Raw genomic sequence first — 16143 nt, 5'->3', positions numbered from 1 at the left:
TCTATATCTTCATTTTTTCACTCCTTACAGCACCATCATTATCTAATCCTTGTGACACCGTTTCATAAGCAATTCATTATGGGTACAATTAATTTCACCAACACCAATCCTTAAGCCATCAGACTTGATGCTGTTGGAATATGCAGGGAGATGGGTGTAGTGTATATAGCACAGCAACAACTGAGTGCACACACACATGCAGCCATTTGCTTCCAGTGAGTGCTTTATTACCTGTCCATAATCCATACTGGAGGTGACAGCTGTTCCCAGGGTCAGGTTACTAAAGAGAAGCATAACACAGTTAAGTCCTTAGTATCTGGATACCCTACAGCTAGGAATGCAAAATCTCCCTCAGGTTGCTACTCTAGCCTATGGTTTTCAAGAACAGCTACTGCCCACTGTGTGGGGAGTTAGGGCCACTGGATCTAGGTAATCCCATCGCCTCTCCCCAGACTGTCCCCAGTGGTGTTCTTTGTGTGGCTGGGGTGATACCTTAACCACAGACATGCTGCCCCATTCTGTGGGCACTCTGTTGGCATCTTCACCTCTCCTGCTGGCACTGATTCCATGGCAGTGTGCTGTGGCGTTATTGTGATAGGTTTCAGAGTAGCAGCCGTATTAGTCTGTATCCACAAAAAGAACAGGAGTTAGTCTCTAAGGTGCCACAAGTACTCCTGTTGTTATTACTGTGATAGAATCAAATCCAAAGGTCCTTACTCTAATTTTACTCAGGTAGATTCATAGATTTTAAGGCCAGGAGAAACCATTAAATCATCTAGTCTGACCTCCTGTAGAACACAGGCCACAGAATTTCCCCCAGTCACCCTGTCAAGGCTGCTTCCCCACTCTGAACTTTAGGGTACAAATGTGGGGGCCTGCATGAAAACTTCTAAGCTTAACTACCAGCTTAGATCTGGTCTGCTGCCACCATTCCCAAGAGGATTCCCTTCCCTGGGAAGCCTTGAGAAACTCTTCACCAATTCCCTGGTGAATACAGATCCAAACCCCTTGGATCTTAAAACAAGGAAAAAATCAATCAGGTTCTTAAAAAGAAGACTTTTAATTAAAGAAAAAAAGGTAAAAATCATTTCTGTAAAATCAGTATGGAAAATAACTTTACAGGGTAATCAAACTTAAAGAGCTCAGAGGACCCCCCTCTAGCCTCAGGTTCCAAGTACAGCAAACAGAGATAAACACTCTAGTAAAAGGTACATTTACAAGTTGAGAAAACAAAGTAAAAACTAACACGCCTTGCCTGGCTGTTTACTTACAAGTTTGAAATATGAGAGACTTGTTTAGAAAGATGTGGAGACCCTGGATTGATGTCTGGTCCCTCTCAGTCCCAAGAGCGAACGAACTCCCAAACAAAGAGCACAAACACAAGCCTTCCCCGCCCCCCAAGATTTGAAAGTATCTTGTCCCCTTATTGGTCCTTTGGGTCAGATGCCAGCCAGGTTACCTGAGCTTCTTAACCCTTTACAGGGAAAAGGATTTTGGAGTCTCTGGCCAGGAGGGATTTTATAGTACTGTACACAGGACAGCTGTTACCCTTCCCTTTATAGTTATGACACACCCCTGCACTGAGCCCAGGACTAAAGCATATCTTCCAGAAAGCAAGCTAGTCTTGATCTGTAGACATCAGGAGATGGAGAATCCACCATTCCCTTGGTAGTCTGTTCCAAGTAACACACTAGCTATGTCTGTTGTGTTCCTCTCTGGTACCTAGTTCATATACAGGGACAAGAGTCTATCGCTACTCTGGAGTTACTTCTTCAGCTCAGTTGGCAGAAGCCTGTGCTTTTGGTGCTGAACATCCATCCCTGGGTGCTGCTCCTGATGACTCCTTAACAGGACCAGCTCTAGGTTTTTTGTCACCCCAATCATAAATAAATAAATAAATAAATAAACCTCCGAAAGCGCAACTGCCGAAGCAAAAAAAACCAATGGAATGTCGCCCCTGGAATTGTGCTACCCCAAGTACATGCTTGGTTTGCTGGTGCCTAGAACCAGTCCTCCTCCTTATGCTAAGACTGTACTCAGTTTTTTCAGGCAAACTCCCACTAAAGCCAGTGGGAGCTTGCCTAAGTAAGGTCTTATCTACATGGAGAACTGAACCAGTACAACTAAAGGTTTGAAATTAAACTGATTTAGTCAAACCAATGCAAACCTTTAATTCATGTTAAAAGTGGTTGATTTCAGTTTAGCCTAACTCAATTAGGATCAGTATCAGAGGGGTAGCCGTGTTAGTCTGAATCTGTAAAAAGCAACAGAGGGTCCTGTGGCACCTTTAAGACTAACAGAAGTATTGGGAGCATAAGCTTTCGAGGGTAAGAACCTCACTTCTTCAGATGCCAAGTGAGGTTCTTACCCACGAACGCTTATGCTCCCAATACTTCTGTTAGTCTTAAAGGTGCCACAGGACCCTCTGTTGCTTTTTTCAATTAGGATCAGGTTTAAGCAAAATCAAAATAACCCCCACTTTTGTCCTGAAAGAAGAGTGCTCACACAGCCTTCTGCGCTAATGTAAACTGGTGCAAGTTTGTGTGTAGACAAGACCTAAGAAAGGAGTGAAAATGTGGAAACCCAGTGTAAGGCCCCCATCATTGTAACAGCTGAGTGCCATTTCTAATCTCTCTCTCTCATGATTTGATAGGTTTGAGAGATAGCCCTGCTTGAGAAGGAATAGCCTACATTGGTTGCTGTGCTTTACAGAACACAGGAGATTCTCCTGTATCCTCTATGCCCAGAAGTGCCTTGTTTGTTTCCACAAGGTTACCCAAGACGGAGAGAAGACCCCTGTGTTGCAGAGATTCTGGAGTACTTTATTCCTTTCTAGTTATCCCCCTTTCCTAACTGGATATCAACATTCTAGAAAGCAGGTGGTTCATGATCTAGTCTTTCATTAGCAGAGTTTGTGCTTAATTAACAAATTAATGGTGATCACCTTAATAGCAAGTAGAATTGCATTTTCACAATGAATTAGAGGAAGTGGCTGTGTAGGAAAGTCTGACAGCTCTTACGTGCTTAGCAAGAGCTCACACACAGCCTTGGACATTAGAACCTGTTTTCCTGAGCCAGGGCACCACCGTTATCTCTTAGTTTTTTTCCAAATTAACAAATTAATTTTACAACAGATAGTTTGCCTGTGGGGTGATTAAATTAGCACCATTTTCAAAACGAGAGGGGTGCAATATAGTAGAGATGAGACATTTCCGGAATGAAATGTCAGCCTTCACTATCATTCCCATTTCCTAAAGAGATGATGAGTCAAGCTCATCAGGCAAAGATTATGCACTGTAGTCATTTGGTCAGCCGTCACGGTTCATCTCACCACGTTCGGATCCAAAATGGTGCATAGACATACCCATAGAGGCCCTGATTGAGATGCATTTCCCCTGGTGCTAGATGTTCTACAAGCACAGTGGGACAGTCCCTGCCTCAAATAAATTAAATTAATGGAGATATCCTATCTCCTAGAACTGGAAGGGACCTTGCAAGGTCATTGAGTCCAGCCCCCTGCCTTCACTAGCAGGACCAAGTACTGATTTTGCTGCAGATTCCTAAGTGGCCCCTCAAGGATTGAACACACAACGCTGGGTTTAGCAGGCCAATGCGCAAACCACTGAGCTATCCCTCCCCCCATTCTATTTAAATACCATTCTATTTAAATAAACATGACAGATAAAGGGTGAGAGAAAGGAACTATTATTCACATTTTACAGATGGGGATTTGAGGAACAGAGAGGATAAGTGACTTGCCCAAGAGCACAAAGGGAATCTGGGGCAGAGCTGAGAATTGTACCCAGATCTCCTGAGTAGAGCTGGCCAAAACAAAATTTCTAGTTCACTGAAAAATTCAACATTTCCAAATTTGGTTTCACTTCAATTCAGGACACCCCTGGAGAGGCTGCTCCTGAGCTACAGACCCTGGAAGCCCAAGGTCTCCAACAGCCCATCAAGAAACCAGGTCATTTGACAAAAGTTCATCTAACCTGAGATGTTTCCACAAAACCCCTTTTTTGACAAATCAGCATTTTCCAATGAAACTTTATTTTTCAGGAAAATTCCTAACTAGCTCTACTCCTCAGTCCCAGACTGGTGTCTCATCCACAACACAATTCTTCCTCCCTCGTTGCAAATGTCCCCCAGTCTAGGGACCTGGTGTGTCACAAACCAGCCTTGCAAGATAGTTCAGAGTCCTTGCTCACTCTTCCTTTTGCTTCTCTGATTAGACTGCCAACACTGCTGCCAATTAGAAAGAGAGGGTCATTTTTTCTTCTTCATAATGAAAATAGCTTCACATTAGAAACTGGACTGAGATAAGCAAATACTTTTTCCATAGACCACTGAAGTGCCATCAGACAGTAACAACCTGGATTGGAGCTACACCTATGATCTATGCGTAAGGGTATGTGACAGAATTGGAGCTGATATGCAAAAAAGTTAGCTCCCATGCCCCCTGAAGAAAGTTCTTGCACTGCTCTGAGACTCTGGTACATGGATCAGGCAGTTCAAGCATGGCAGTGGCCAGCATCCAGAGAGAGAGAGAGAGAGAGAGATTCAACCCCGCACCAGCTACCATGAGCCAGCTGAGACCCAAGAGGATTCCAGACCAGGAGAACCAGTGAGCCTGGCTGGAGTCAGGAGAGGACCTTGCCCTACTTTGGGATCAAGAAGAAGTAAGATAGCTTTTATTTAAGTTGGTCAATGTCAGAGCACTGTAACACTTCATCTCAGGACATGCAACCTCAGCTGTACCATCCACCTTGGGAAGTGCCAGGGTAGGAGTTGGGGTTTATGAGAGTGTTAGGAGGTGGGGAATTGGCTTATTTATAAATGTTTATTAACTATTAATTAAACTTGACCCTTTCCTTCCCCAGATCCTATTTTCCTGTTCATATGAAAGTCAGCTCCCTCTAGTATGCTGTTATTTTTGGTGCATCATTCCTTTGGTGGGTTTGTCTTATTACCTTATTGTCCCCCTGTGTACTGGACTTCATACTCATTGCCAGCTAATAGTAGAAGTAGTATTTGATTTTTCTAAAGAAACAGCATCCTCAGGTATATGGCACATTGAGGGGTCACCTTGGGTGGAGGCACATGGCACCAAGAAAAAAAGACTCAGGACCTGACCTACATGAGGAGTGAGGCAAAGATCCTCCAAATACTGGGCTACAAACAATTTAAAGGTGTCTTGATTCCTCCAAAGGAGGGTCACTTGTCAGCAACTATCTAGATAGGCTCATAGAGCAGTCTGAAAACATTGGGCTTTTCCAGTTCCAGGGAGTAGTAAACCTTAGGGAAGATCTAGATATGTGTAGAGTCTGGTTTATTGTTTTTAAGATGTTTCCTCTCAGATGCTTTTATTCTAAATAAATACTTTGCATGAAGGAGGCTGTTTGGTCTCTGATTACCACTATCATTGTCCAAGGGAGAACTGAATTGCAGAGTCTGGACATAAGTCAGATCTGCTGAGGTGATCGTAGTTGATATACAGGGGTTTGCAGCCCTGCAGCACATCTGAGAGTGAGAGATCCATATTTATTCCATCCTGAGAGAGGAGGTGATGGCCTGAGATCTATAGGGGGTCCGTTCAGAGAGACTAAGAAGGGTCAGAGGTGCAGTTCATCTGGTAACTGTGACAGGATCTTTTTCCAGTTATTAGTCACAATGCTGTGACGGGGGAATGTCAAAACTCAAATGGGTCAGAGTTGATTAAGATCTATTTAGGTATATATACAGCACTCATTACTATAGTATCTAAGGGCCTGATCTTACAAACAGTTACCACTAAGCCCAGGGACTATTAATGAGCGAAATCACAATGTTTGGTAATAAATGTTTGAAGGATTGGGTTCAAGGAGACCAAACTGTCAGGCTAAACTATTCGAGGAGGAGGAGGAGTGCTGAAGACCTTATTTTATCTAAACCAGTTTGCTCCATCAGATCTCTAAAATAATAAACTGTGTGAAAACTGGAAGCATTTCATGGTTTTCTGGGATGGGTGGCAGTCCTAGCTAGGCAAAATAGTGGGTTGCGGCCTAGACAGTACTTTTTGATGGACAGGTATTATATTTAACCCCAGTCTTATCTTCCCTCCCTTTGCAGTACACATCCTTGTCCCAGCCTCCACTATCCTGGTATGCACAATTATCTCTTCATACTTCTCTTCAGGAGAGTGAGCCCTGAGAATTTCATCCAGTCCTTTGGTATTTGAGTTGCCAGCTCTGCAGTGCTTATTGGGACAGTCACATGCTCTTTCACTCATGCTCAAGGTTTCCTTTTGGCTCCCAGGACCAGCCTCTGTGTTTTTGTCTGCTGCACAGAGACCTAGTAACTCGCAGTTACAATTCCCTGGCCAACCAACAACTCAGCTCTTTGTATTTGAGTTCTGTGTATTACTTTTGACTTCCTGTTATATGGTGGTACTGTCACAAAACACAGTGTTCAAAAATGTAAAAGGTGCTGATCTGATTTCAGACACAGGTATCAGACAAATCAAATCACACTCCCACATAACTTAGTATTAGGGTTGCCAATTTTCAGCACAGTAGCTTAAGTTATGCCCCTTTTTATACCCTGTACAACCCACTGACTTTAGTGTTGTTACAAAGGTCTGAATAGGGCCATATTTGTCTATTAGGACCACAATTTTAGAGATGCCTTGGCCTGGCCTCACACAGCTTTGCATTTGCAAATAATTCTGGGTGAAATTTTGCAAGTATAACTGACTGCAAGCACAAATAATAGCACTATATCAAACTATCTGATTTTGCGCTCAGACAGGTATCAAGATGGTTAAATGGATAATCACATTTGCAATTATTTACTGATGCAAAATAGAAGGTCAATTTTCAAACTCTGGTCTTTGCTGTCCTAAAACTTGAGGGTGCCAGTGTGGATAAACAGAAAAGTCCAACCTTCTGGACGTTCTTCAGCCTTTATTCACGCTGCTCCTAATACATGTGGCTGACCACCAGTCAACTGTTATGCAGTGTTAACCAGCAGTCTTCTCTTTCTCAGCAGGCTCTTCCAACAGAGGCACCAGGTTTGACGGTTTGTCTTCTGACACACCAGTGCATTATGACATTGCAGCACAACACTATCAAGTTGCAACACAATGTCAACAACAACAACAAAAAAAGCTGCATTGACCATGAAAGGTGCTTTAAGGCACTTCAGGGTACTGAGAGCCGAACATACAAGACACAAGGTCATGCTTTTGCTAAAGCAGGGATGATTGGCACTGGAATTTTTCCCCACACTTTTCCGCACAGGTAGTTACTTTAATGACTTTGCTTTAGCTCTTTCAGGCAGGGTATTGTGTTTCCTGGTCATACAGCTTATCCTCTTTTTATAATGAATTATAAAAAATACCTCCGACATTTTAACATTCCTTGTGTGGCTAGTGAAGTGAGTCAGATCTCAGACAGCACTGAACCTAATGAGCTGTGAGAGGCACAAGCAGAATAATAAAGAGCATCATTAATTGTCAGTGCATTTGAGAAGGATTTCAATAACCACTGCCAATAAAGCATGAAGTGTCTCAAAAAGCCACAGTTCAGCTTTCGGAATATAGATACGCGTGAACGTTGAGACTGGCACGTCAAGCAAAGCTGGAGCAGATTTCCTTTGGAAGTAATTATTTATGAAAGAATGAAAGAATAGAACAATTTCAACCTTAAGAAAAACAATGAAGGAAATATATATCGTCCTTATTTGTGTACAAATAGCTTACATACATACAGGAAATGGTTGCTGGTAAAAGACTATAGCTATACCACAGATTACACATCATAAACTGGGTATAGTTTGTACGTAACCTGTGGAACTCCTGGTAACTGGATATTAAATATATTTGTTTCAAAAATATATGAGAAATGTATATGAATAAGACTAGACTATGTAGTGACCCTATCTATAATAAAATTACAAGGGGGTATAAATCCTCCTGCTACAGGACACCTGGTTGGGTCAGAAAGAAATTTAAATTCCCTTTTGAAGAATTACAGTATATTGTAGCACAGTTGGGTGTATTATGGGGTTTCTCACCTTCTGAAGCATCTGGCATCAGTCTTTGTCAGGATAAGGACTACAGTGGTCATTAATCTCTTTTGGTTCCTGTATAATTTCTTGGATATGTGATAGGAGATATGTGATAACCTACTATTATTTTTAACTATGGGCCTAGGAAACTCCATTCCCTACTCAATTAGGTGAAAAGTGTAAAACATGGAAGATCAAATTAAACCAAAATGCCACTATCAAATTCCTCAAGTTGCCCTTTTCTAAGGGAGAGCACAAGCACTGGAATAATGGGCTTTACTGTTACCTGCACAGTAAGGTGAGCAACTGATGAGACTCTCATCCCAGGCAGGAAGGCAGGAATAATCTGGGAGGTTACACTAGCATCACTCTTTCACATGTGATTCCTTGTGAAAATGAAGCCTTGTTTATCCTTTTCAGAGATGTGCTCTGTTGTTGACTTTGTCAAGTAAGTGCTCAACAGTTTTCTGTTACGCTTATGCTATCGCACACAGACAGAAGCCCAGGGAAAAAAGAAATACAGAGATTCATTCTGAAGAATACTGTCTAAGCCTTGATTAATTGCATGTTGCATACTGTAGTTGGGGTGTGAGATGGGGATTGACAGGGTGTCACATATTACAGACATTCTTTATGTGGACATAAAAATACACAAATAATCAGACTTTTACACATCTTACTATCACAAGACTACTTCCTTTTCCAAAAGTACATGAAGGGTTATGCCCAGTGCCTGAATGGCAGGATACAGTATAGGCTATCCACTCTTGCACTGCATGAAAAGATTGATAAGAGGTAGCTCTCAAAACAAAATCAGTATCAGACTAGAAGTACACTGCACTTTTGCTAATCCATATTAAATGGTAGAAGCCCTGTTTTTCAAAACCAGACTGTTCAAACCACTTGTAAATGTGTTGTGGTGAACAATCTTGCCTGGGCAGGGAGCGGCAATAAAACTTTTATTTTTCTAACTTCTGTGACTCTGGGTTCTTCTATAAAGTATGTACCTCTGCATCCCATTCACTGATGGGTGGACACACAACCAGGTGTTGGGGGAAAGATGCCTAGGCAGCTGTGTGCCTCAAAAAGTACTTACTCCTGGGGGAATTCTGCACCAAAAAAGTAAAAATTCTGTGCCAAAAAAATTAAAAATTCTACATATTTTGTTGGTCAAAATAACACCATATAATCATGCCAGTTTCAATTATTTTGGTAATTGCAAGGCGGGTGTAGGTCACCTGTGCCATGCTGGCTTAGTCGCAAGTCATTTTGACAAGCCTTGGAATAAACTGCCCTGTAATGGGGGAGTAAGGGCTTAGCTTTCCAATTATAGGATTTATGGGGAATATTTCATGGCAGTGGCCCAGTGACTGTCCTTTAATAAGGGTTCAGGTCTCTGTATTTTCACTCCTTTTGGTCATAATCTTTTAAATGCCTGCTGTGAGTGCCCTCTCCCTGTAGAAGGGTTGAGATCGCACCTTCCTTATGTACATTGGTCGGGAGCCCTGGCACTTTCTGGACAAAGAGCCCACTCTCTACTGAGGGAGTGCAGGTCTCTCCATTTCACCAGTGTGGGAGGTTGCCCAATTTAATGCCCTCTGCATACTGACCACCCTGTAAGGAGGGTGTGGGTCACCTTTGGCCTACTTACCTAGGCTCATGTGACTTTGACATCTCTTGTAAAGGATCACCTTGTAAAGAGGGAGTAAGGTCTTAGATTTTCCAATTACAGGAGTTGTGGTGAAGTGGTCATGCTAGTGGCTGAGTGATCAACCTCTAATAAAGATTTTGGTCTCTTTTTATTACTCCTCTAGACATAGTCTTTCAAATGCTGTGTTTGAGTGACTTCTCCCTGTAAAAACGGTCGAAGTCCTGTGTCTGTGTCTTAAAGATTTCTATATGCAGGGGAGGGTGACCGCCTTATAATCAGGGTTTCTGTTCTTTTTCCTCTTACTCACAGGCTCCTTGGCCCCCTTTCTTGTGTTCCAGAGTGGTCCTGCTTAGGCACTTTTGAAAATGCTACTAGATGTCTTTATCTTCATGTGCCTAAATACCTTTGAAAATCTGCCCGTTAGAGCTTGAAGTTGCCAAAAATAGAGTGAGAAGAATCTCCAAACTTAAATCTCTGTCACAATGAAATATTTAAAGTACACACAGTTGTATAGGGCCTACAATGTTTTCTACTCCACTATAATAAGGGACAAGGCAGACAGTAAGAAAGGGTGAACAAGCTAACTGATGAGCCCTATTCTCAGAATTCTACTAATACCATTGATCAACCTTATCGATGATTCTGGTGTATGAACAAGTGAGTAAGAGAGGAGCCTTACTGATTGCCTTGTTCCATAGCAATCAGAGGCCAAAAAAAAAAAAGTCTAATGAAAAAGGAGAAAACTGGGCTGGAAATATATAAACTCTTAAACATAGACCATAGAAACAGTAGGATAAATTCTCTGCCCTCATTTATACCCACACAGAGGTTACATCGGTGAGGCTGTTCTCTAAATCTGTATCATGGTGATATGTTACACAATGTGAAGTCTGCTCATCTGAGTAGCAGCTTGGGTCAGCGCTGGATGTCAAAGTTACCCAGATTAGTCTAGAAAGTAAAATGCTACATTATTCACAGGCCACGTCTTACAGCTTTTACTCTGGCAAACTCTCATTGAAATCTGTTGGCTAAATCCTGACATCCTCACCAGGCAAAAGCCAGCTGAAGTCAATGAGCTAAATCCTGGATGGCCGCTCTCATTTTCTGCTCAAATAAGACTCCCATTGGCCCAAATCCTGACATGGTTAAGTTTTTGCCCAGTCCAAATCCCGGCTGACGTCAGTGAGAGTTTTTCTTAAGTAAGAACTGAGTAAAAACCGAGAAAGGACCTCAGGATTTGGCCCAACTGGCATTTTTTCTGACTGAGTCTTGTCTAAATCTACTTGTTTTACTGAAAAGGAAAGAATGATCAGTGTGTAGGGCTCTGTAGAATTGTTCATTCCACACATGAAAATGGGCTCTGAGTGAATGGGTACCTTTGGAAAAAACTAAGGGATAACGGTGGTGTCCTGGCTCAGGAAAACAGGTTCTAATGTCCAAGGCTGCGTGTGAGCTCTTGCGAAGCACGTAAGAGCTGTCAGACTTTCCTACACAGCCACTTCCTCTAATTCATTGTGAAAATGCAATTCTATTTGCTATTAAGGTGATCGCCATAAATCGGCTGCAAGGTCATTTCAAACCACAGAACACAATATGCTTCAATCATCAATGTCTAGGTGCAGTTCTGAAATATAATATTCATTATAAAAAAAACTCAGCCGCAGCACTCCGTGCATTCTATAGCAGGAGATCTAAAGTCTGTTCATAGAACTATTAGTCACTTACTAGATAGCAGAGCTTGCTTCAAGAATCTCTAGGCACTGTGATCTTAATATTCAGGTCATGTATGATGCCAGGTACCAGAATCAGTGATGTGGTTCCCTAGGATCGTACTCAGACACACATGCAGACAGCCAAGCAGAAGACACTGACCACACAGAGGTGGGATGGCTGCTTCGAAAGCATGGCTTGTTTTAGAGATGCTATAAAGGTGTAACAGAATATTCCAGAATATCAAATTCCTGAGTCACCCTTAAACTTGCCACATCGGGTTTATTTGCATATGATAAAATCAGCTGTTTGCATTAAGTGAGGCAGAGCACCCATTGTAAAAGCTGAGTAAAGTACACACATGGATAGAGGGGTTAATTTATCCTAGTCTGTTCACACGGGGACCGATTCAAAGCCCACTGAAGTCAATGGAGAGATGCCCATTGAATTCAGTGGGCTATGGAGCAGGCCTATGAAGACTAGTAACAATTAAAAAGAATTGTTCTTCAATTGCCACAGGCCTGATCCTACATCCCTTACACAATAAGTGGTTCCAATTAAGTCAAGAGTGGTACCCAAAGAGTAAAGCTTACAGGCTGCCCCTTCAGTGTTAAGCAAATTGATTCTTGTATCTACAGCTTTAAAGTGTTTTGAGTTCCTTAGGGATAAGGGGTGCAGTGCATACAGTGTCAAAACTGTGTAGTTGAGAATGAAGGGTTTCAGCATTAGAGCCAATTCCAGCTCTTCCAGTATCAAAGGGCATGGAATGTCCAGTGGTTGTCTTTTCTGATGTGGTTTATTTTGCGTTGTACATGTTCTCAGCCACTGAACATTATTTATGAATACAGAATAGGTGCTGTTGAAAAGTACAAGATAGACAGTCCTGGAGTCCTATTTATCCATAGAATTGGTACGATCTGGATATCAGCATGGCCTGCTTCTCCATCCCTGATCTTGATTACAGCACCTCTAGAACAGAGAGGGTAGCCCAGACACCATGGCCCATTCATTCTTTGGTATGTCTGTTGAGAGTGCCAATTGGTAAACACTAGCACCAGGACTGAGATCACCAACTCTTTCATACAGACCACCTAATGTTGGTCAGAAGGCACTGGGTTTTGAACAATACAAACCATTAAAACCCATTAAAGCAAAGAAGCCTGCTGAGATGGTTTCTGATTCTAAACTTGCCCAGGAGAAGAAAAACATATCGAAGCTTCCCAGCTATATACTGATTCTTGAACAAAAATGAAATAACCAAGAAACAAATGCTAGCAGGTTATATTCTTCTATAGTTTTGAGCCATAACAATATATAACAGGACACAACCCTCCTGTACCTCTGTGCATTGTGTATTTGAGATGGGGGATGGGAAGGATATGACTAAGTGACCAAACAGTGAACTTTATGAAGGAAAAACATAAGTTCAGTATACAAGAACCATGCAGTAAATTTTTATGTATAGAGCTTTTATTTACTAATATTAAAAGGAACTTTAGTTGATAACATGCTATAAATAAAAACAGAGATCCCAGTGTTCTGATGATAAACAGATTCAGTCCCTTCTATAAGCTGTTTGTTCATTCACTTCGTGGAATGTTGATTTCCCAGGCAGTTTGCTCCTGGGGACAAAAAGGAAATGTATTTTCTGTAGAGAAGGTGGGGGGAGAAGGGGGACACGAAAGCTGGATATTAGAAGGCAAGCATGGTAGTTAAGCACAACAAGACAGTGATAATTTATTTCTTGTTCCACCAAAGGAGAATGGTAATTAATTGGCACCACTGGCAAGCCAAGTGTGTTTTATGCTGTTGCTGATCCAAAGACTAGGGAGGAAGGACATATGACTCTTTGATATTAGACATAGGTTTGAACCAAAGCCAAGATCCAAGCACCCTTGGACTTCAGTAGAAGTGGGGTTCAGAATCTGAACACAGACACAAATCTATCCTTTGTGACCGTCCCTTATTTCTGATTCATTGGTCCCTTTAAGTCCTTGGAATCTTTGTGATCTTCTAGTCTGACCTTCTGTATGACATAGGCCATAGAACTTCCCAAAAATAACTTCTAGAGCTTTACCTTAGAAAAACATCCAGTCTTGATTTAAAAATTAGCAATGATGGAGAAACCACCACAACCCTTGGTTAACTGTTCCAATGGTTAATTACCTTCACTGTCAAAAATGTATGCCTTATTTCTAGTCTGAATTTGTCTAACTTCAACTCTTAGCCATTGGATCATGTTATACCTTTCTCTGCTAGACTAAGAGCCCATTATCAACTACTCATTCCACATGTAAGTACTTCTACACTGATCAAGTCACCCCTTAATCTTTGCGATACTCAAGGTGCTCAATTTATTTAGTTTGTCACCATAAGGCATATTTTCTAGTCCTTTAATCATTTTCATGGCACTTCTCTGTACCCTCTCCAATTTATCAACACCCTTCTTGAATTGTGGGCACCAGAAATGCAGACAGTATTCCTGCAATAGTCACACCAATGTCAAATAAAGAGGTAAAATAACCTTTCTACTCCTATTCAACATTCCCGTTTATGTATCCAAGCCCTTTTGATCGCAGTGTTGCCCTGGGAGCTCATACTCAGCCGATTATCTGCTGTGACTCCCAAATGTTTTTCAGAGTCCATGCTTCCCAGGATCGAATGCCCCATCCTGTAAGTATGACCCTACATTCTTTGTTCCTAAATTATATGCTGACATTTAGCTGGATTAAAACATATTCTGTTTGCTTGCACCCAATTTACTGAGCAATCCAGATTGCTCTGTACTGGTGACCTGTCCTCTTCAAAATTTACCACTCCCCCTAGTTTGAATGTCTTATGCAAAGTTTAACAGGTGGTGATTTTCTTTTTCTTCCCGGTCATTAATAAAAATGTTAAATACCATAGGGTCAAGGGACCCCATACCTGAGGGAATCCCCATGAAACACAACCACTTGATGATGATTCCCCATTTACAGTTACCTTAAGACCTATCAGTTAGCCATCTTTTAATCCATTTAATAGGTTCCATGTTAATTGTATATTGTTCTAGTTTTTTTAACCAAAATGTTATGCCATACGCCTTACAAAAGTCTGTGTACATTACCTCAACACTATTACCTTTATCAACCAAACTTGTAATCTCATAAAAAAAGATATCGAGTTAGTTTGATGGGATCTATTTTCTATAAACCCATGTTGATTGGCATTAATTATATTACTCTCCTTTAATTCTTTATTTAATCAAGTCCCCTAGCAGACGCTCCATTATCTTGCCTGGGATTGATGTCAGACTGACAGGCCTATAATTGTCTGGGACACCCCATTTACCCTTTTTAAATATTGGCACATTAGTTTTCTGCCAGTCTTCTGGAACCTCCCCATGTTCCGAGACTTACTGAAATGAGTCCCCTTTTCTGCAGTTCTAAGTGCCCCCAGATTCGGGAGTGTTGTCTGGGCCCAAAACCCACCTCTAATTAACTCCTGTTTGTGATGATCAATTCTTTCTATTGCACCTGAGCTGAGTGGTGATTTACATTCCCATAATGCCTTTCATCCAACAGATTAAAGTGCTTCACAGGCACATTTATATGGGGCAAATCCTCTCCCACCCTTTGTGGGCATGAAGAGCCCTAGCTGCAGAAAAATAGGGTTCCACTACACAGGATATAGGTAGTGCTCACTGCCAGCATAGTACGGCGTAGCCCCACAGGGCTTCCTGACCCTAAATGGCAGAGGTGTAAGGGACCGGCTAGTGGAGGTGGAGAAGGAAGAGCAAGAGGCAGGACAGATGAATTCATGACTAAAGAGGGTCGTTTCGCAATTGGGATGAAGCAGCCGCTTCTGGAGAGCAGACAGAGGAAGAGAAAGAAGCAACGTCTCTTTTAGATCCCCCTAAAGAGAGTGAAACTGGTGTTGTTTATCCATCTTGCTAAATTAACTCACCAAGTGGATTAATACAATCAAGGGTTTGCCATTAATACAATTTGTGGTGTTGACACAAAACTGAGCTCACACCAAGCAGGGTTCCACCCTGCATCAAAACTTCCATGCCCACAAATAACTTTAGTCAGAAGTAGGATTTTCCCCAGGCCGTATACATCTATTCCACCCAGAAAAGGCTAAGCGAGCAACAGCGAGCCCAGACTAATGGAACATAGGATACTGGACTAGATGGATAACGGGTCTGATCCATTCCTAAGTCAACTCCTGTCTCTGATAGTGGCCAGTATCAGATGCTCTTGAGGCCAATGCAAGAAACTCCACAGTAGACAGATGTAGAATAATCTGCCCCTGTGAGGGTCTCATCCTAATCCCCACTAGTCAGAAACTGGTTTAAGGTGAAATACGATGTTTTACATCCCTTCCAGCTTCAGCTCATCTGTGGGATGTAAATATCATCATCCCCATTTTACAGATAGGTAAACCGAGACACAAAGAGATTAAGTGATTTGCCCAAGATTATGAGACTAATCAGTGGCAGGGCAATATTAGGACTCTTGAGTCTGTCATTGCTTTTATCCCTCCTGCTCTAATCACAACGTGCTCCTTCCAGATGGGGTTAAATGGAGTTCGTCCACCCCTAGCTGAATGTGTTGGCGTCTGAAATGTGAACATATGGGTGGTAGTGAAGCGTTCTCTCCTGCTGCATGTTTTGCAAGTGAGGACAGGGGAAAGTTTTTTCTGCTTTAGAATAAAATAATCCTAAAGAAACAAATGTAATTTAAGTGGATATT

Source organism: Chrysemys picta, chromosome 9, assembly GCF_011386835.1.
Source record: "Chrysemys picta bellii isolate R12L10 chromosome 9, ASM1138683v2, whole genome shotgun sequence".
NCBI classification, from domain to species: domain Eukaryota; kingdom Metazoa; phylum Chordata; order Testudines; family Emydidae; genus Chrysemys; species Chrysemys picta.
Note: the sequence above shows the minus strand (reverse complement) of the source record.